Here is a 20,743-nt window from a genome sequence, read left to right as displayed (position 1 = left end):
CACAGCACTTTGCCTACTTCCCTAGTGCACAATTTTTAATAGGAATGGGACTAAATCTGGTCAGATCTTAGATGGTCAGCTTAGCAGGTGTGTCATGGACCAATCTGAGGTAATCCTACAGTAATGGCATTCTCACAGATGTGGATGGAAGCATGTAGCTCAAGTGACAGAGCACCCACCTTACATGCAAAAGATTCCAGGTTCATCCCAGGGGCCTCTCCCAGCCTTGCCATGTGTGTGTGCGCACACACACCAACCCTATTTCTTTCTTCACCCTGGCCTGGCCACAGAAGATGCTCACAGGTTGCAGTGTCAAACTAGTCAAGGGAAGGAGAGGAATTTTGCTGCTTGGCTTCATTGGCACAAAATTTGCTGTTACACACATAGTCACCTAGACAGCATCTTAAAAAGTAGAGACATCACCTTGCCAACAAAGGTCCGTATAGTAAAAGCTATGGTTTTCCCAATAGTGATGTATGGAAGTGAGAGCTGGACCATAAAGAAGGCTGATCGCCGAAGAATTGATGCTTTTGAATTATGGTGCTGGAGGAGGCTCTTGAGAGTCCCATGGATTGCAAGAAGATCAAACCTATCCATTCTTAAGGAAATCAGCCCTGAGTTTTCACTGGAAGGACAGATCATGAAGCTGAGGCTCCAATACTTTGGCCACCTCATGAGAAGAGAAGACTCCCTGGAAAAAACCCTGATGTTGGGAAAGATGGAGGGCACAAGGAGAAGGGGATGACAGAGGACGAGATGGTTGGATAGTGTTCTCGAAGCTACCAGCATGAGTTTGACCAAACTGCGGGAGGCAGTGGAAGACAGAAGTGCCTGGCGTGCTCTGGTCCATGGGGTCACGAAGAGTTGGACACGACTAAACAACTAAACAACAGCAACACATAGTCACATAAAGGACACAGAGCCCTTGGAAAGAAGGGATTGGTTCACCAAAGGTTAAACAATCTGCCATGTTCCTACTATAAAGCTCTGCACTCGCTTCTGCTAATCACGAGCATTCGGCCAGCTCTTGGTTAGAACGAAGCTTCTCCTTCTGTTTCTCAAATTGTCTTTCTCTGTTGTTTCTGTATCTTGCTGGGATTTCCATTATCACAGAATGAGAATCAGAACTGCAACTTGCCAGTGGTGGCTCATTTTCCAGTTTGCACCTTGTGATGGCCTGAAGCCAAACAAATCGATCAACAAATTCCAGAAAACTAGTAAGCAAGCTTGTCTTTATGCCAACTTGGCACAGTGAAAGCCAATGCAATATTTATACAGAGATACTCAGTAATTCCAACCAAATGTTGGAAGACAAATGTCGCTGTGTGGTGAGATGACCCACATCAGTTTGTTTGTTTTTTAGTAGAGCAAAGGTTATATGTGCTCTGGCTGTGGACAAATTCAGAAGAAAGCCAAACAGACAAGCTCTTGCTCATGACTAGAAACTCTACAGACTTGGCACAGCTTATTATGTGGGTGAGCCAATTGCAGGGAACCCCTCCATGCAAGCAGGAGCTCATGGGGCTTCTTCTCACACAGCTGTATCACTTCACTGATAAATAAACTTTGTGGGGGTAGGACAAAAGTGCAGCCCACCTGTTCACTCTATACTAGAAGTGGGTAACCTCCAGCCTATGGTACCCAGCAGGGATTCTCAGTTGACCATGGGGCCATTTCCCCCAAATTATGCCCACCTGCACCACCCCAACATCACAGGTTCTGCGAGGTCTGGGGCACATGACTAGAAAGGAAAAATCAGGATTGTCCTGGTTATTCCTTAGCAAGTGAGCCTTGCATTTGGTGCCAAATTCAACCCCTGCAGGAATCAGCGGCATTGTTGTGTTCCTAGTAAACAACCCCAAGTGCAGCCAATCTCTGTTGCAAGCACTAATCAGCAGATTGGGACTGATCGTTGTGCCCACACCTGCCCTACTCACTCCTGCCCTGCATATGCCATATTCAAAGGGCTATTTACAAACCAGACTCCAGGTGATCCTTCAGTGACTAAGTTGCAGATAGACATTTCAATAAATACTGAAGTTGTTGGAAAGCAAATGTCAAGAACACCAGTCTTTAATATCAAAATAAACCTAGTGGGGTTTTTTCCTGTTATGCACTTTGATGTGCTCCTATTTTGGTTTCCTGCCAGCCATGCATTCCTCAAGGAGTACAGCATTCCTTTTGCCCTTTCCCTAGTTTTCTTCCTTTGCAATATTTTGGAATCTGAGCTCACTGGGCATGCTCAGTTCTCATCATGTCTCCTCCCCACCTACATGACTGTGTTTTCCACCAGCAAATATATTTTGTACCTTTGAAAAAGTTAACCCAGTCCTGCTGATAAAGATAGGTAATTGGGGAGTGATTTTGCTATGATTAGTATATATCAGGAGTGGGGAACTTGTGACCAATCAGATGTTGCTGTATTCCAACTCACCTCACCCCTCACCATTAGCCATGTTGAGTGCAGCTGATGGGACTCAGAGTTTCAGAACTTCTGGACTCTTCACCCCCTAGAGAGCCAGTGCGGTATAGTGGTTAAGAGTGGTAGACTCTTAATCTGGTGAACCAGGTTCATGTCTCCGCTCCTCCACCTGCAGCTGGTGGGTGACCTTGGGCTAGTCACACTTCTTTAAAGTCTCTCAGCCCCAGTCACCTCACAGAGTGTTTGTTGAGGGGGAGGAAGGGAGAGGAGAATGTTAGCCACTTTGAGACTTCTTTGGGTAGTGATAAAGCGGGATATCAAATCCAAACTCTTCTTCTTCTAGAATACTGAGCAGCCTTTCTCCCAAACAGGTGCCTTCCAGCCAGCTTGGACTACAACTCCCATCAGCTGCAACTGGATGCTGATACAGAATACAGTGCTGGAGCAATGGAGGATTTCGCAACATGTAGCTAAGGTCACTTTCTATTACCTCTTTCCTTTGCTTTTAAACTGGCTGTTAGATTCAGAGTGCTAGCTAGGTGTTAATTTTGTGACCAGCAATTAAAAACAGATATCTTTAGGAGACAATTAGCTTAAACCACTTCAGTGGAACGTCTTCTAGCTTTTACTAGCTGATGGGTTAAGAATGTCTCCTCGATAATGTTTCAAGCACCATCTGTTTATTTGTCCATGAATAAGGTCTAATAAAATAAGTAAAGCTTAAATGGATGCACAGAATGGGTAGGGGAGAAGCAACAACATGTATTTTAAAAGATGAGAGTAAATTGCTTTAGAGGAAATGTAAGGAATAAAAGAAACATTGACAAAGCCTTTTTTTTTTTAGTTTGACTATTGGAACTTTAGAAAATACAGGTGTCACAGTAATAGATTGTCCTTGAGACTTCAGTGCTGATAATGTTAAAACAACAACAAAAATCCCCCCCAATCCATAGTTCTAAGGTTTGTACTTGAGTGTCTTGGATCATTACGTTTTAAGAGCTCTACACACAGTTCATAGCCATGGAAGCTTTTTGTTCCCATGTTTTGATATTTTTTCATTGCAGGAATCTAGGATCTAGAGTGACTTTGCATTGGGAATGCAAAGGAAAAGCATAAGTCAACAACAGGTTCTGCCCCGTGAGAGAATAACAATAAGAGATGAAAAAGAGTCAGATACAGAAATGGGGGGGGGGGGGGCAGGGACAGATAATGTGATGGACTATTTAATAACATAAATATGGATCAGGCCATTGGCCCATCTAGTCCAGTATCCTGTTCTCACAGTGGCCAAACACTACCTATGGGAAACCTGCAAGTGGAACGTAAGTGCAACAACACTTCCCTTCCTCCAACTTTCTTCTCTTTAAAAACTTCTAACCACAATAAACAAAACAGAAAAAGGTGGTCTTGCTGATGCATCAAACTTAAGTCAAGGCACGACTCACTTGTGGAAGATCAGTGTGGTAGCAGGTACACACAGAAAGCATTGTTGACTGTAGTGTGCACTGCTCTGAAATCTGACATGGGCAAGGGTGGTGGAGGATGAGGTGTGCGGGAGGAGCGCACTGCCCCCGGCAGCGCAATCCTGGTGGGGTGCCATCACAGCTGCCCCCTCCCCACCTACGGGCGGTGCACCATGCCCCCAGGATGCATGCCATGCCCCTATGGGCAGCACACCATACCTCCAGGACGCGTGCCAGCCCCGCCCCCGCCTGCTGCCCCCCCCGGTGCTGGAGCACGAAGCTCCGCCACTATGCATAAGTGCTTAAAATACATAACGAAGTGGCTGGGAGCCATTACAAAGAAGGCTTAAAATGGACAATGGTGCTGCAGTTAGTTCAAGGATGGGGAAACCTTTTGAGACAGAAGGCCACATGGCCATATTTCTTTCTTGACAACCTTCAGGAGGGCCAAACGCCAGTGGTGGATGGCATCAGAGGCTAAAGTGGGTGGAATGATGAAAACCTGTGCACAGTAGGCAAGTTTACACACACACACACACACACACACACACACACACACCTATCTCTTTATCCTCTATCCAGACAAGCGAGAGGCATTATTAGAGTCCAAGGACACGTCTCAGCCAGGCAAAAACATTCATAGCACATAGCAGGGTGTGGAATGGGAAAAGTTCTGCGGGCCACAGGCAGGACCCAGGAAGGCTGCATTCAGACCCTGGGACTGAGGACCTCCACCCCTGTGTTCATCTATTAAGACAGAATAGGGTGGCAAAGGAAAGTGTGGAGAGAAGAAAAGGAGGAACAAGTCATGTGGTCACCTGCTTGTTCAGACCAGAGTACTGACTCAGTGTTGCAAGCTGGAACCAATTGGATAAGTGTTTGTGCATGACCTATCAAGAACAGTTTCTGAATAGCTGCAGTGCCAGCAGATTTTTGACAGCTGGCCAGCACTGAGCTGTGTCAGGAGGATTGCGCTATCTGTATCATAAATCTACAGGCCCTTGCTCAGGACTTTTGGAGGACATGGATCATGGGATGTAAGGGATTCACAGATGCCTTCGGAAATGGGAACGGAACCCATGGTGAAGTGCACACAACTGAGTCTGTGACACTTTCCTGCTGTTTGATCCCTCAAGTCCTTGCTAGAGCTGAGTTCATGAAGAGGATATCAACCTTAATTTGCATGAAAATGGAGCTCAGTAAACGCAGATACAATTAAAACCAAGGCTAAACTTTATTAAAGAAGGCTCAAACCTATACAACTTTTCACTGTACCAGAACCATCCAGTTAATCCGCTTATCTCTTAGGGCTGAACGTAGTGTACCTGCCGAGGCTTCAAATGACAGGATTTACTCTCTGAACAAGGCTTGATTTGCTGAATATGTAAATAGTCAAATATTCTCCTGACAGTTTGCATGACTGAAGTTACTTGTCAATGCTCGTAAGAAGCATAGTATTAAAAATGCATATATTCAATTGCATATATATATATATATTTGTCTTGAGATTGTTCAGATCGATAAGACTCTTGCAGTTCAATCCTGTGCATGCTTACTCAGAAGTAAACCTAACAAAATTGGATGGGCTGTACTTCCAGGTTAAAAGCACAGGATTAAAACTGCTGCTGTAATTTAGAACCACTTTACAGTGGTACCTCGGGTTATGAACTTAATTTGTTCCGGAGGTCCGTTCTTAACCCGAAACCGTTCTTAATCTGAGGTGCGCTTTTGCTAATGAGGCCTCCCGCTGCTGCCATGCCACTGGCGCACGATTTCTGTTCTCATCCTGGGGCAAAGTTTGCAAGCCGAGGTACTACTTCCGGGTTGGCGGAGTTTGTAACCCAAAGTGTTTGTAACCTGAAGCGTTTATAACCCGAGGTACCACTGTACTTAGGTTGTGTGCAAATTAGACATTTAAACTACAGTTCCCACAATTCTCTGGGGGGCGCCTTACATGTATGGTGTGTACGCATTCTAAGAGAAAGGAGTCAGCTACATATTTCATGGTGTGAAATTCAAAAAATAAAATATAATCTGGTAATACCCAAGGACAAGAGAAAATTCATTTCTGCGCTAGCACTGCAGCTGTTAGTACAATATCCATTACAATAGTAATAGCCTATTTATTATGAATCATCCCCAGTGAGTACAGTATATCCCCTTTTAGTCTGTCAATGATAAAAAAACCAGTGATAGTTTAAAGCAATGCCCCCAGCAGGATAAGCTTCCTTAACATCAGAAAAGGCTTGCCTAAACAAATAGGTTTTCAACAGATGTTTGAAGCACCCAATGCATATAGAGCTTCCCAAACCAGTCTAGTAAGGCATTACAGAGGTTGGTGCTATAGCTGGAAAGGCCCATTCTTGTGTGGTTTCTAAACAGCAATCCAATGGCTATGGTACGGCCAGCAGTCCCTCATCTGAGGAACATGAAGATCAGCAGTTCCACTTAGCTGATTGCAGTCTCTGGGAGCTTGTGACCAAGAGCTTGTGACCAGGACTTGTAAACAGGGGCGTGGGATTGGTGGAAGAGACTAAGAACAGTCTTTTGGATGAAGGCTGGTTGCTTGTCTGAGCTGTTTGGAGGCTTGATTGTGCATTTGTTTGTGGATGTGACCATGTACTCTGCTAGCACCAGGTTGGGGGAGGATGATCTCAACATGTACCAGTGGTGTTCAGTCTCCCCATGGTGTCTTCTAAAACTAGCCCTTTGGGAGTTTTATCATATCTAAGGTATAAATATATCCTCTTGCACAGGAGGTTGCAAGACAGTGGTGTTGCCTATAGTCAGACATTTCAACAATTTGCCGCAAAATAATAATAATGTTCCATTGTCAACAACTGACAGCAAAGGCAGAACATCTTGCTCCTAAATTATAACCAGGCAAGTAGTACACCCCATGACATGACTGTTTTTACCAAAGTATCTGCTCTGAGAATGACAGAAATATAAATTACTTGTCCAGGTACGTTTTGTGGCTCCAGCCTTAAGAAGATGCAAAAATACTGTTTAATGTGTCTCAGTCATAGTTCTCTATTTATAAACGTAATTCCTAATATGTAAGTATATTTTTCTTTCCATCTCCTTCCCCATCCCATTATACTTTAAATATTCAGGAAGAGTGTGGGAAGAAGACGTATATGCTCTTTTGCATAATTCTCACAATACGAGTCAAGTCTGCCTTTGCTCTGTCTCTGGGCAGAAACTGCTAATTATGTCCATTGCACCCAATCCATGACTGACATAAACATTAAGAGATGCATCTTCTGCATCTTCTGATTCTTTTTGCAAAAAGAGACAATTTCCTCAGGGACATTGGTGGAAGCAACCAAACCTGTATTCATAACGTTTCGCACACAGCAAGAATAACCTATTTTCTTAAAATGAAATAAAAATCTTAACCACAACCAAGCATTTCAACCCCCAAATGCTATCAATATTTTCAGCATTCCAACGGACAAGGAAAGTTTCTACTTGATTTGAACACCACAGAAGCAAAATATGATCTGGGGTTTGGGTGCATTTTTATTATTTGTTTATTTCTGGAATTCCAAAAATGCCGGTACTTTTTTATCTGATATAATAAAGTATCATTTTAATATGGAAGACAACACAGGCAGCAAGAGGCACACAACAAATCTGAGAGCCATAGAGAAAAGCGATTAGCATATCTGCTTGGTTCTCCTCCCCCCTCCCTTCCCCGCCCGCGTGTCAATATAAATTAGACTTGGTGAAGCTTCTCATATGGATTACTAAGGGAACTGCCACCTTGGAAGGAGATATCAGCCTCCAGTTGAAGACACCTGTCAATGCTGAAACTTAATTTAGGGTCAGGCGGGAATAGATGTCCCATCGGTCATCTGTGAAATGATGGCAAACAGTTTTGAATGGAACAGCAAAGATGAGTACCCATACAATGACAAGAAAATTCGGCATAGCACAACCATGAAAATCAATATTTCAAGCAGTGGCAGAAAAAACTGCTGTCATACTGGCAGAAGGAAGCAAAATGAGATCCCAGTACAGCCGAATCTACAGACTAGTTAAGCCAAAATGCCAGGGCTGAAGCCAATCCTGTTCCTACTGAAGGCATGGGTGCTAAATCAACTTAAATCCAAGTACTTCAGCTAAACCGGATTGAACTACAACAAAAAAAGCAATAAAAAGCATCTATTAAAACTGTGCTGGAGAAGGCCTAAATAACAACTTGGGTAAATACGTTCAAAGTAAAGCTTATTACGAAAGCAAGCATTGCTACATGCTGGATTACATCCTGTCCCCATCTGTTCCAAGGCAAATGTTGAGTAACTCCTTGGCTCCAAACAGATTTATACTGAAAATGAAAGTCTCAACCCAGTGGGAAATTAGTCTAGCATCAGTAACACTGCCACCTGGAGCAGGGTGGGGTTACCTAGGGGGGTGTTAAGAGGCAAGCAGGTAAAGGGCGGCAATGGAGGTGTAAATGAATATCAGACTTTGAAAAGCACTGGTTCATCAACTTTGTTGAATCAATTAAACTAAATAGTTTTAAGTGGATTTTGAATAAATGTGCAATTAATTGTTACTGTTTTGAATTTTATTTTACCATCTTCCTTGGTAGCTTGTGCAAACCGCTATTCTGAAGGATGTTTTATTGCAGAGTAAGGAAGGAGGAATGAGGAAGAGTTTATGGAATCAAGGGAGGGGGCATAGTCCAAAAAGGTTTGGGAACCACTGCTCTATTTCATTGCATCCCCCCACCCCAAACCTTTGAGCTGTGCAAGATTCCAGAGGTTCCAGGCGCTTACCCAGGGTTTTGGAAATAAGGCACAGCGGAGACTATGATGTCTTTATGATATATGGTTTGTTTGCACATATATATCATATACGTTTGATTTTGCTTGAATCCGAGGCTGTGGATATGGGACAAGCAAGGCCCTCTTGGGTGTTAATGCTGTGAACCCCTCCATTGTAGGCTCAGCTTGCATATATGTGTAAATAAACCATATATCATAAAGATACCACAGTCTCTGCTGTCCCTCATTCCAAAGTAAACACAAACCCTGGGTAAACACCTGAAACCCACTGAATCTCACACTGCTTGGGGTTTGGGGGTGGTGTGCAACAATATGTTTCTCAGGCTATTGCATGGGTAGGCAAACTAAGCCCTGGGGGCCTGATCCAGCCCAATCGCCTTCTAAATCCGGCCCGTGGACGGTCCAAGAATCAGCATGCTTTTACATGAGTAGAATGTGTGCTTTTATTTAAAATGCATCTTTGGGTTATTTGTGCGGCATAGGAATTCGTTCTCCCCCCTCCCCTTCAAAATATAGTCCGGCCCCGCACAAGGTCTGAGGGACAGTGGACTAGCCCCCTGCTGAAAAAGTTTGTTGACCCCCTGGACTATTGGTTTCAGCACAACTACATCCTGCTTTTTCACTCAGTAGAATGGCCTGTGTGGTTGTGGATTTGGCTGCCTGTCTGAGCTGCAAATGTCACTTCTGCCCATTTCCTTAGCTTCAGGCCACCTGTAGTTAATTTGGCCCTGCCCCTGCAAGGGCTCAGATACCGCTGAAACACTTGGTTAATGTGTCCCTTTGTCTCTTTGGAGGCACAATGAAATAGTTTGGCAGAGTCTCCAATTTGCGAAGGAGGGTGATAAAGAAATGGAAAAGCTCCCTCGAGTCTTGAGAATGTCAACAGCAGCATCCCTTTCAGTCTGCATGGATCCTTTCAGCCTCTCACTTAACACAGCAGGCCAACTGCTAGCCAACGCTGCCACTTAGAGACCCCCTACCCAAGTCAGCGCAAAAGCACCTGGAGCTATTTTTCCCCAAAGAGATGGAAAGGGTGCAGCAAGCATGAAAGGTTCAGAATGCCTCTGAGGAGTTTCAAGTGCCCACTTAATATCAAGGAAAGTTTCCCGGCGAGCAGAGGGAAGGCATTTAAAATATATATTTCTGCTGAAAATGTGGAAATCAAATCCTTCATCGGCCTTGGCACGTTTCAAGCGGGAGACGGAACACCAAAAACTGGTGCGTGAGGAAGGAAAGAGTGAAAGCAGGTAACACAAAGCCTACACATTTCCAGTCGTCACTTATCAGATGCTACCCTTTGTTAAATTGATGAGTGACAGCCAGGAGCTTTACTACAGCTAGAAATGTCAGCACCAGATCATTATTTGATGACTATCATTGCTAGTATAAAGGTCCTCGTGTAGAATAAAGCTAATGTTGCTGTCGTACAATTCAGTGCCCAGCCTGACATGCCTTTTGTCTGAATATAAGCCACAGAGCCTCATCCAATGAAAAGGCTCAGCCAAGAATATCATATACCAAGGGATGTTAAGATTTTTCCTTTCTCCTTTACACTTGTCAAAGGTGATGGAATGCTATCTTGTTGTATGATGTGTACATCTTTCAGCAAATAATGACTACGAGAGAGAGCTGCGGCTCAGTGGAATTTCCCAGGTTCAGCAAGTTGGCAGAATTAACCCCTTAAGATGCAAACTGAATGATCCTTGGTGCAGCAGCTGCAGCACTTCTAACACTTCCCCTGCCTAAATTAGACTGCTGAAAATGAAGTGAGTTAACCAAGACTAGGCTTCAGTCTGAAAGGATTGTCAGCTCAGCTCTACTACTGAAAGCTCAGAAATAATAATAATAATAATAATAATAATAATAATAATAATAATAATAATTTCTACCACGCCCATGTGGATAGGTTTCCCCAGCCACTCTGGGCGACTTTCAACAGAATAAAAATAACAGAAGTGGATTTAAACTTCAAACATTAAAAACTTCCCTAAAAAGGGCTGCTTTCAGATGTCTTCTAAAAGTCAGATAGTTGTTTATTTCCTTGACATCTGAGGGGACTGCATTCCACAGGGCAGGCGCCACTACCGAGAAGGCCCTCTGCCTGGTCTGCACTTTGTTTGGAGCTTCTCTCTCTCTTTCTCTCTTTCTTACCTCTTGTAAATCTCTCTCTCTCTTTATTTCTTTCTTACCTCTGGTAAATTTGACTGGTAAATTTGAGGTCTAAGTAAAAACGAAGTAGATCTGAGAAGCCAACCCCTGAAAGGTCTGCCTATCACTCATGCAGACATTACTGAGCTTAGATGGACCAATGGTCTAACTCTGTGTAAGGCCACTTCCTATGCTCCTAAAATCATAGAATCATAGAGTTGGAAGAGACCACAAGGGCCATCGAGTCCAACCCCCTGCCAAGCAGGAAACACCATCAAAGCACTCCTGACATATGGTTGTCAAGCCTCTGCTTAAAGACCTCCAAAGAAGGGGACTCCACCACACTCCTTGGCAGCAAATTCCACTGTTGAACAGCAGAATCCTTACTCTGCTGTTTTCACATATTAGTGCCACTTATTTAATAAGGGCCCCTTCACCCACTATCTGTTATATAACTTTGTTCTTATTCTTTGTTATCATTTCTATTCTCCTTAATGCTGATGTAAAGCTTGAGAGTATTTAGATGATGCCAAAATGTAACATTTACTACAATGCATGTATATTGCATTTTGTGATGTTGCACTGGTGCAGTGATTGAAATGCCACATGCTCGGCACTTCTGTGCTGATGTAAAGTAAAGGGACCCCTGACCATTAGGTCCAGTCGTGGCCGACTCTGGGGTTGCGGTGCTCATTTTGCTTTACTGGCCGAGGGAGCCAGCGTACAGCTTCTGGGTCATGTGGCCAGCATGACTAAGCCACTTCTGGCGAACCAGAGCAGCACACGGAAACGCCGTTTACCTTCCCGCCAGAGTGGTACATATTTATCTACTTGCACTTTGATGTGCTTTCGAACTGCTATGTAGCACATCTTTAGACCAGGCTGCTAGTCAGAAGAGTGAAACATCATTACACGGCTTCTGTATGCAAGATAATATAATATAAATAGGACAGAGCCAATATAAAATGTCACAGTCATTTCAGAAACAAACATAGATAAGAACTTCATAATCCGCTCAGAAGCATTTTGTCGACAAAGATAAAGGTGTTATTGGACAAATCATTTGTTTGCTCTTAATTATCCATCCCATGCTCTACACTCATTTTCCCCACAACTCTCTAGGATGAAATCGCTTGTAAATCTTATTTTTCATGTTGGAGATACCAGATTAAAGTCTAAAGATGGAAACAAGGATGGAAACAAATGTCCCAGAAAATCTACTCATTCTGCTACTTGAAGGGTCACAGCAGAACTAAGATGCCTATAAAACTACACCTGAACCTGAAATCGTTATAATGGGGAGCATATTACGGTTGATAGAAGTGCTCTGCTTTTTTTTTGTTTTCTTGTTTTTTACAGTCAAACATCATTAGTACTACTGGCACACCTCTTCTTTATGTCAAGGGGCGATGGCAACTTTAATACAAAAGAATCTTCCAGTCAGGTGTCTAGATTTGAAAAGAATCGTACCTGCAAGACGCAACCATATTTCTCTATTAAACCGAGTGATTACCGTATTTTTTGCTCTATAAGACTCACTTTTTCCCTCCTGAAAAGTAAGGGGAAATGTGTGTGCGTCTTATGGAGCGAATGCAGGCTGCGCAGCTATCCCAGAAGCCAGAACAGCAAGAGGGATTGCTGCTTTCGCTGCACAGTGATCCCTCTTGCTGTTCTGGCTTCTGGGATTCAGAATATTTCTTTTTCTTGTTTTCCTCCTCCAAAAACTAGGTGCGTCTTATGGTCTGGTGCATCTTATAGAGCGAAAAATACGGTATAAGTGGTGCTTGGATAAATACCCACCCACACCCACCCACAAAATGTGGGGGATTATTCAGTGACTTCGGGGGGGGGGATGTGAATTTATTTAAAGGGGGGAGCTTATATTTGTGATTCCCAATTTTTGGGAGAGAGTTGCTGCACTCAGTTATTGCTTGTGGGCTTCCCATCGATATCTGGCTGACCACTGCAAGGGTGGCAAATCTGCTGTTTCTAACATTACATATTTTATCGGCTATACTAATTTTAGAAGGCCTTGTACATGCTGGCCCAAGCCATCAGACTAAATTAATTCACATGACACTTGAGAAATGATGATGTGTGGCTGTTGTCCTGCACAGGGAAGATCTTTACAAAGGGGGGGGGGGGACTCCACATGTGAAGTGGAGTGTGCAGTCAGCCCTACACATTATCACTCAGAACTGAGTTCGGTAGAACTTATTCCCCAATAACAGTTCACATTTTAGCATCATTTTGGAAAGCAGTGTCTGGGCAAGAGCTACATATTTGCTGTTTAGGTCTGACCACATTACTGTGGAGTTACATCTATCTGTCTATCTATCTATCTATCTATCTATCTATCTATCTATCTATCATCTATCTATCTATCATCTATCTATCTATCTATCTATCTATCATCTATCTGTCATCTATCTATCTATCTATCTATCTATTGGAATATGTAAACCACAGTCAGAAAAAGTGGTGCAGTGCTGTTTTCCCTAATTGCTTTGCTCTTTTAAGCCCCATTGCAACAAGCCAAGATTTCCTTTAGGTTTGAGCAGAGCAAAGTCTAAGTGATGGGATCAGGCAAGCTCCTCTACCACCAACAAAAGTAAGACATTCATTTCCATGTTATGCCAGCAAGAAGGTAGCAGCTCCCTAAATATGAAGATGTTTCTGTTGCCTGGGAAACTTCCCCCTTTTGTCTGCAGTATTACAAATGACATATTGTGTATATTTGTCTTCAGTTACAAGATTATCATGTTGCCTATATACTGTATGCCGTAACTGAAGGAGGCACCCTTCCAGAGTGAAATCCACTCAAAAACATAGTGTAATAATAAGTACATAAAACAAACAAATAAGTTATTAGATGATCAGGCATGGCAACAGATATGTAAGCCAAAGGACTGGCTAATTTGAAAGGAAATGTTAATTCTTAAGGAGGTTGGATGGCCGTCCATCATGGATGCTTTAGCTGAGATTCCTGCATTTCAGGGGATTGGACTAGATGACCCTTGGGGTCCCTTCCAATTCTACAATTCTATTATTCTTGACTGTGAATGAAATGTTCACCAAATAGGATTCATTAGAAGCATCAATTCACCATACTGGGAAATCACCTTCTCCAAAAGCTAAGCCAACAGCAGTGCTCTCTGCTCACCCTCCAAACACCATCTTGATTTACCTTTAAATGTCAAGCAAATTCTGACCTAAGTGGCTCCTCAAAGGCTGAATGCTTGTTGTGTACAGTGGTACCTCTGGATGCGAACGGCATCCGTTCCGGAGCCCCGTCCACATCCTGAAGCGAACGTAACACGCGACTGCGCGTCTGTGCGTGCGCAGGTTGTGTTTTGCCGCTACCGCGCATGCGCGTGACGTCATTTTGAGCATCTGTGCATGCGCGAGCGGGGAAACTCTGGGTCGCTGCGGAGCGCAACCTGAAAATGCTTATCCTGAAGTGTATTCATCTTGAGATATGACTGTACCAGTTTTAATAGCAGTTGGGTTTAATAGCAGTTGGGTTAGTGTGAGGATTCAGAATGGTGTTGTGGAAACTCAATCAAAATACGGTATCAGAGTGAGAGATGTCAGCTGACATTTTGGACATTCCAGTTTCAGAGGAACAAATATAGCAGCTGTCATTGTCCAAGGAGCAGCTGATACTTCTTTCTCCAAATAAAGGGTGCAAAATGTTGCACTCACTGCTCATAAAAATAGGCTAATATGTATTCTCCTGTGCATTGGAAGTTAAGGGTTGCATCTCTAGAAACTACCTTTCTTCTACCAGGTACATTGATGATGTGGTTGATTGTGTACCTCCACCCTTTGAAAATCCCTCTCATTATATATCAGACAAGTACCATCTCTATGGTCTTTTATGTGCTAGTTTCCACGTGCACCAAGACTTCTAAGTAGAGGCTGTTATCCCAGTTGGTATCTGCATTGGATTTGAAGTGGATTACACACACACACACACACACACACACACACTAGGTTGTTCCTTTTAAAATTGTTTTATATGTAATGTTTAGCTCTTTTTTATATCTGCAATTATTTTAACTGTTTTTATTTTCTTGTAAATTGTTTTGAGATGCCTCATAGGAAGCAATTCATAAATGAAGTAAGTAATAAAAATAGACAATAAAGAACATGGCACTTTTGAGCTGCTACATATTATACCCAAAACCAACATTAAATGGAGGAGCCATTCCTTAAAGCCTAAATCTCCAGTATGGTTCCTACTTGGGGTTTCTTAAGGGAATGGAGGGGGAAAGGCTCTTCCATTGACTACTTAATACAATAGCTGTGGGCAGGGTACTGTGGTATACTATCTCCTTGAGCATTTGAAATTTTTGAGGATGGCTTCCTCCTCTGATTGGCCCCAAATGGCATAGTTCTGGGATGGATCAAGCACAAAGTGGCAGTAATGGTTCCCTCTCATAACTCTCTTCCTAGTCATGAGGGATGATATCATTTAGCATTGCCACACTTCCTGGCATAATGCACATAAACACACCGGAATGGAGTAAGGGAGGATTTTGATCTGAGTTATTTTAGGGTAGCCTGCTTCACCCTTTCGGAACCATGCCACAGGATGGGTCAAGCATCGTTATTAAAAGAAAAATAAACGGAGAGGCTCTGTGAAATCACTTTTCACCCTGCCTGCTTTTGACTCTGCACAACCACCCCGACGGCTTCTGCATACTGATAAATGTGTTTTGCAGGGTGACCAGCGAGCTGGTATTTTCTGAGCTACAATGAGTGCCTTCTGAAAGAGTCTGGACATTGTGAATGCAGGCATGGAACAGCTTAGCTCCAGACACACATATTTTGATGACAAGGAATGAAAGGAAATGCAATAAAAGGTAGATAGAATTTTATTCAGCAACTGACACCAGTTTCTGCCTTTGGCATTCATTGGTAGCTTTAGCTGGCTGCAGTGGGAATTGCATACGCTCATCCTGCGAACAAAAATCAGCTGTGTGTCTTATGCCCTACATATAATGAGCATACAGTAGGGAATTTTCAAAGCACTGGGAAAGGCTATGGAAGCAGAAGCAGCTTGTGGAAAAAATATATACATAGCAAGTAAGGAAGAGAGATCATCTTGCTTCCACCAAAAGCACAACACAAGATTTCAAAATGTTTCCAGAGTGTATCATTGGGCTCCTTACAATTCGGATATATGTCTCCATTTTATCTCAAGCATAGAATTTAGGAATAGAGAGAAAGAATAAAACCTAATATATCACACCTTATGGCTTTGTATCAGTCTCATGGCCCACCCTGGAACACTGCATTGGTGCAGAGGCGTGCAATTGGATGAGGAGGAGGCATGCAACGACATTATAGAAAACTAAAATAGTGGGGAAAGGGTTTGACAGGTGGCAGGGTGGCAGAATTGACCCACCTGGCACGTCAGCCGCTCTGCAGCTGGCGAAATTGGTGCATTCCAGCATGCCTGCTGTACTGTGCTAAGATGCCTTAAGAGGGGATGCAACGAACAGGCAGTTTTGGCTTGCATATCACAAGCAGGAGGCCACATTAAATGCCATAAAAGATTCTCTGTCACATTGGATGTATTTCCTTGGCTTGGTATATGAAGCTAGGTAATTCACATGCTCACCTTCAATATGAGGCAATCAATAGCATTACAACTCTGGAGCTCTTTCTCCAGTTCAGATTTTAATCCAAGCCAGAGAAGAACAACCCCTACCCTCCCACCATCTGCTTTAGGAAGAGAAGTAAGAAGGCAGATTTTTCTCTCCTGCCAACAGTCTGCTGGTGCTTAGGGAGCTTCTATAGCAGGCTCTTAGGCTCCAGTATAGAAAATATGGTTTCTCCAGGGCTACTGATGTTGATAGGAATGTTCTGCAAACTCCCGCCCTGGGGACATTACATTTCCTGGATCATCAGGTGCCCAAGGGGAAAGGGCATGACCATAGCAGAGATTCTCTGACTCCCTCCCTCTTCTGTCCTGCTAGGGCAGAAGCCAGAGAAGCAAGTGAGAGACTAGGAAGTGAGTTTGGAGGCTGACAACTGAGTGGCCAAAAACAGATATGGAGGCTCTTAGTTGAGTTGAGAAAGGGATCAAAGATATGCATACTCCCAGTTATGTCAGCTGGTGTTTCCAATAGCTGTAGGTCTCCCCCAGGTATTTACCCCCAGCAACTGGTATTCAGAGATAAGCTGGGTGTCATTAAACTAACTTTTTGTGCTAGCTCAAGAATTAGCACTAGCGCATGGGGAGTCCACCGTGCATGCCCATGCCATCTCCAAATCTTCTAAGGTGGGTTGGCAGGAAACCCAGAACAGATTCAGGAGGAATTTGTAGAGAAGGGAGGGGAGGAAGAACATTCTGTCATTCACCTTAGCGCTATGTTGAATATAATGCACCATCTCTGTGCATGGAGATTCCAAGTATCCTATATAGGTAAAAGATAAAGGACCTCTGGACGGTTAAGTCCAGTCAAAGGTGACTATGGGGTTGCGGCACACATTTTGCTTTCAGGCCAAGGGAGCTGGTGTTTGTCCCCAGACAGTTTCCTGGGTCATGTGGCCAGCATGACTAAACCGCTACTGGCACATGGAGGACCGTGACGAGTGCCAGAGCGCAGGGATCACCATTTACCTTCCCACCGCAGCAGTACCTATTTATCTACTTGTACTGGCATGCTTTCGAACTGCTAGGTTGGCAGGAGCTGGGGCAGAGCAATGGGAGCTCACCCTGTTGTGGGGATTAGAACTGCTGACCACAGCGCCACTTGCATTCCTTTATCTTTTACCTTTTCCTTTATAGCAGTGGTGGGCAGCCCTTTTCAGCCAGAGGGACACATTTTCTTTCACAAAGCTTTTAAGCGGTGGGGTTGGGGTGGCGATGGCTGTGGCTATTGAGGCCAGAGGTAAAACTAGGTACTGTAAATCAAATAAATCAACAAATGTAAATTTCCCCATTGTACAGTGGGGAACACACACACACATCCATCCTCCACCCAGGGAAGCAAGAGGCATTTGTGCCCCCCACCCTGTGCTTAGGGTCCCCCCTGCCTGATTTATGGCAACGTTGATTCCTAGGGCCAAAATGCAGGCTTCTGCTTGGCACTCTGCATTCTGTAAGCTTGTCTCTGTAACAGTTACCATGTTGGAACACATTGAATTTCACATCTTACATAAGATTCCCAACCTAGCTACATATGCTTAGCCCAGCAGCTTGTCTGCTGCTACCGATGTTCTTTGCATCTGGAACCTCCACCTGCCACAACCAGTTATAATTACAAATGTAGGGGTGGGGGAGAGAGAGAGAGAGAGATGATAGGAATAAGACTATAAAATTGGGACTTCCTATGCAATAACTCTGCCATTAATTTGAAGGGTTTCTCTGCTAGCACAGGTCACTTAAGAATCTATTAGGCTTAGCACAGAAAACTTCACACCCTGTAGGCAGCTTAACTGCAGGATAAAAGAGTGCATATTCCTTCGGAGTTGATTGGCAGGAGTCACGAGTGCTCCTCTAGCCTGTATCTCTCTCTCTCCCTCCTCACTTCCTATTGCAAAGCCGTCTCAACAGAACTGCTACAGGAATTATTGGGATCATGCTGTTAGCACCGCTTAAATATGGAGAATAAGATGCTTAAAGGTGTAACATTGATAGGTAATTTGTTTGCCTGTTTGAGGTGCTTTTAGTCCATTTTGTGGGATTTTCATAAGCCGTTCGATGATCTGGCACTCTATAAACCACAAAATATACTTGTGGCATGGGATATATACATCAGTAAATATTATCTACCTACATGCTCCATAAGATAAGTCATTTCCATTTCAGATTCATCCATTTCTCTAGCATATCTCTATATAATTTCACTTGGCTAAGAAGGAGCAGAGAAAGGAGAGGCAAGCATAACCTAAAGAAGGGGCACGTACAGATTTAACCCCCTCCATCACTGCTACTGGGAAGGACAATTTTCTCTGTGTCCTTTTCCAAGAGCACATTGTTTGCACCTTCAGGGCTGCTACCAGTCTTAGAGCCTGACGTCCAGGCCATGAGCTCCTGACAAAATGAACATTTCACTGCTGTCGGTGGGGCTCAGAGCACAAGTGCAAGGACCCTGGTTGGTTCACTGCAAATCTGACAAGGTGAGTGTAGTGGGGTAAAGCATGGAGTAGTTGGCCCAGCCAAATCAATCACAAAAGATGGAACCACTTTCTGGTCCTCTCTAGGGGGAAGCGGTAGAGCACATGCTAGCTATGCAATAGAGCCCAGGTTCAGTCCCCAGCATCTCCAGGTAGGACTGGGAAAGGATTTCTCTTGGAAATCCTGAATAGCTCAGTTGGTTAAAGCATTCTGCTGATAATGCCAAGTTTGCAAGTTTGATCCCCAGCTGCATATCCCTGCATTGCTGGGAATCCCTTCCAACTCTGCAAGTCTATGATCCTGGAGATCCACACCCAAACAATGAAGGTGATGCAGAGATAGGTGGACCAAAGCAGCATCACGTTGGGATTTTATTCCCCGCTGCTCTTAGGGGTTTATGCCCCCCATGACTTGCATTATGGTTCTGGCATGAGGCACTGCAGTATCTTACTCTCTTGGTTTCTCTCCAAGCCATCTTGCTCCTGCTCACCTGGCTATGAAATAACTGTGTCACATTCATACATGTCATCCTCAGCTGCATGTGGAGTGTGGCTCAAGGTTGCTGGAAAGGTATTACTAGCAAGCAAAGGGCAGAGGACAGCAAAACACAAAAAACCCTGCCAATGGCAAGGTTCTGATACTGCATTTTGGGAAGGGTGTTAGGGGAGAAAACCCATCCAGGATAGTTCTGGACTTCTGAGATGGTTCAATGCTGCTGCAGTTAGGTTTGTCTGTGCAGCAAGACTCTGTGGGGCAGATGTATGGAACCCGAAGCCCCAAGGGCACAAGGCCTCTCTGTCCAGCACTCACTGGCTTTGCTCCATGCCCTCCTGGGCTTCTTATGCCTGGCTGGAATGCAGCCTTGCATTGCCTGTTGCTCACTTGGATAGAGAATGGGGAGATGTGTGTGCACATTCATGGGCCGCATTCAACTAAGACCCACAAGCATAAGTTCACACAACGGAGTTCCCCCACTCCTCCCCCATGTGTCCCAGACTCCCCAAATTGGCTCTGGGAAACTCCCAGAACAGTACAAGGCAGGGAGTGGATGGGGGATTGTTCCATCTGGAAAGCTGAAATGCTTGTGGTGAGGGAACAAGTCTCACAGCGCTGCGATAAATTCCTCCCTCTGACTTTTATGTGGCTGGAACACAGTATTCTGCCAGGTGAGAGTTCCATCTGTTGCTATGCCCACTTCTGACCCATCCCTGGCATTCAGGCCCTGGAAAGTTGCCTAAAAGGCAGGATGTGGCCTTCCAGCTGAGAAAGGTTCTCTTCCCCTATTGGAGGAATTGAGGACCAGCTTGCCAAATTCAGGATCCCATTCTGGTTGATTCAGGATTGGACATTTTGAACAAATCATGCTCTCACTTTTATTAATTTCTTGAAGAGTTATAATTATAGGGCTCTCAATAAGACTATCTCTTCTCATCTATCTGAGGGAATGCTAAGTGGAAATTAAGGTAAGCCGTGTGGACAGTTGGAAAACGCATACGTCCAGCGCCATAAAAGGACAAATTAGGCAATGTGGTCTGTGGGCTTTGCTATATTAAATTTAGTCCCAGGTTAGTAATCATGCAAACTTTATTCTCAATTAAATGAGATCTTTTATGTGGGGCACTAAGACTTCTTTTTTCTTAAGCATTTACCATGGTACATTGATTCCGGGTTTTAAATATTTTATCTACGGCTCTTTTTTACCCTGGCTTGATTTAATTGGAATCCTAATACTGGACTGAGTGAAGTGCTCAGAATATAAAAGAGGCCTGGAAATAAATAA

This window comes from Podarcis tiliguerta, assembly GCF_965153285.1.
Source record: "Podarcis tiliguerta genome assembly, chromosome: 5".
In the NCBI taxonomy this organism is placed as follows: Eukaryota; Metazoa; Chordata; class Lepidosauria; order Squamata; family Lacertidae; genus Podarcis; species Podarcis tiliguerta.
Note: the sequence above shows the minus strand (reverse complement) of the source record.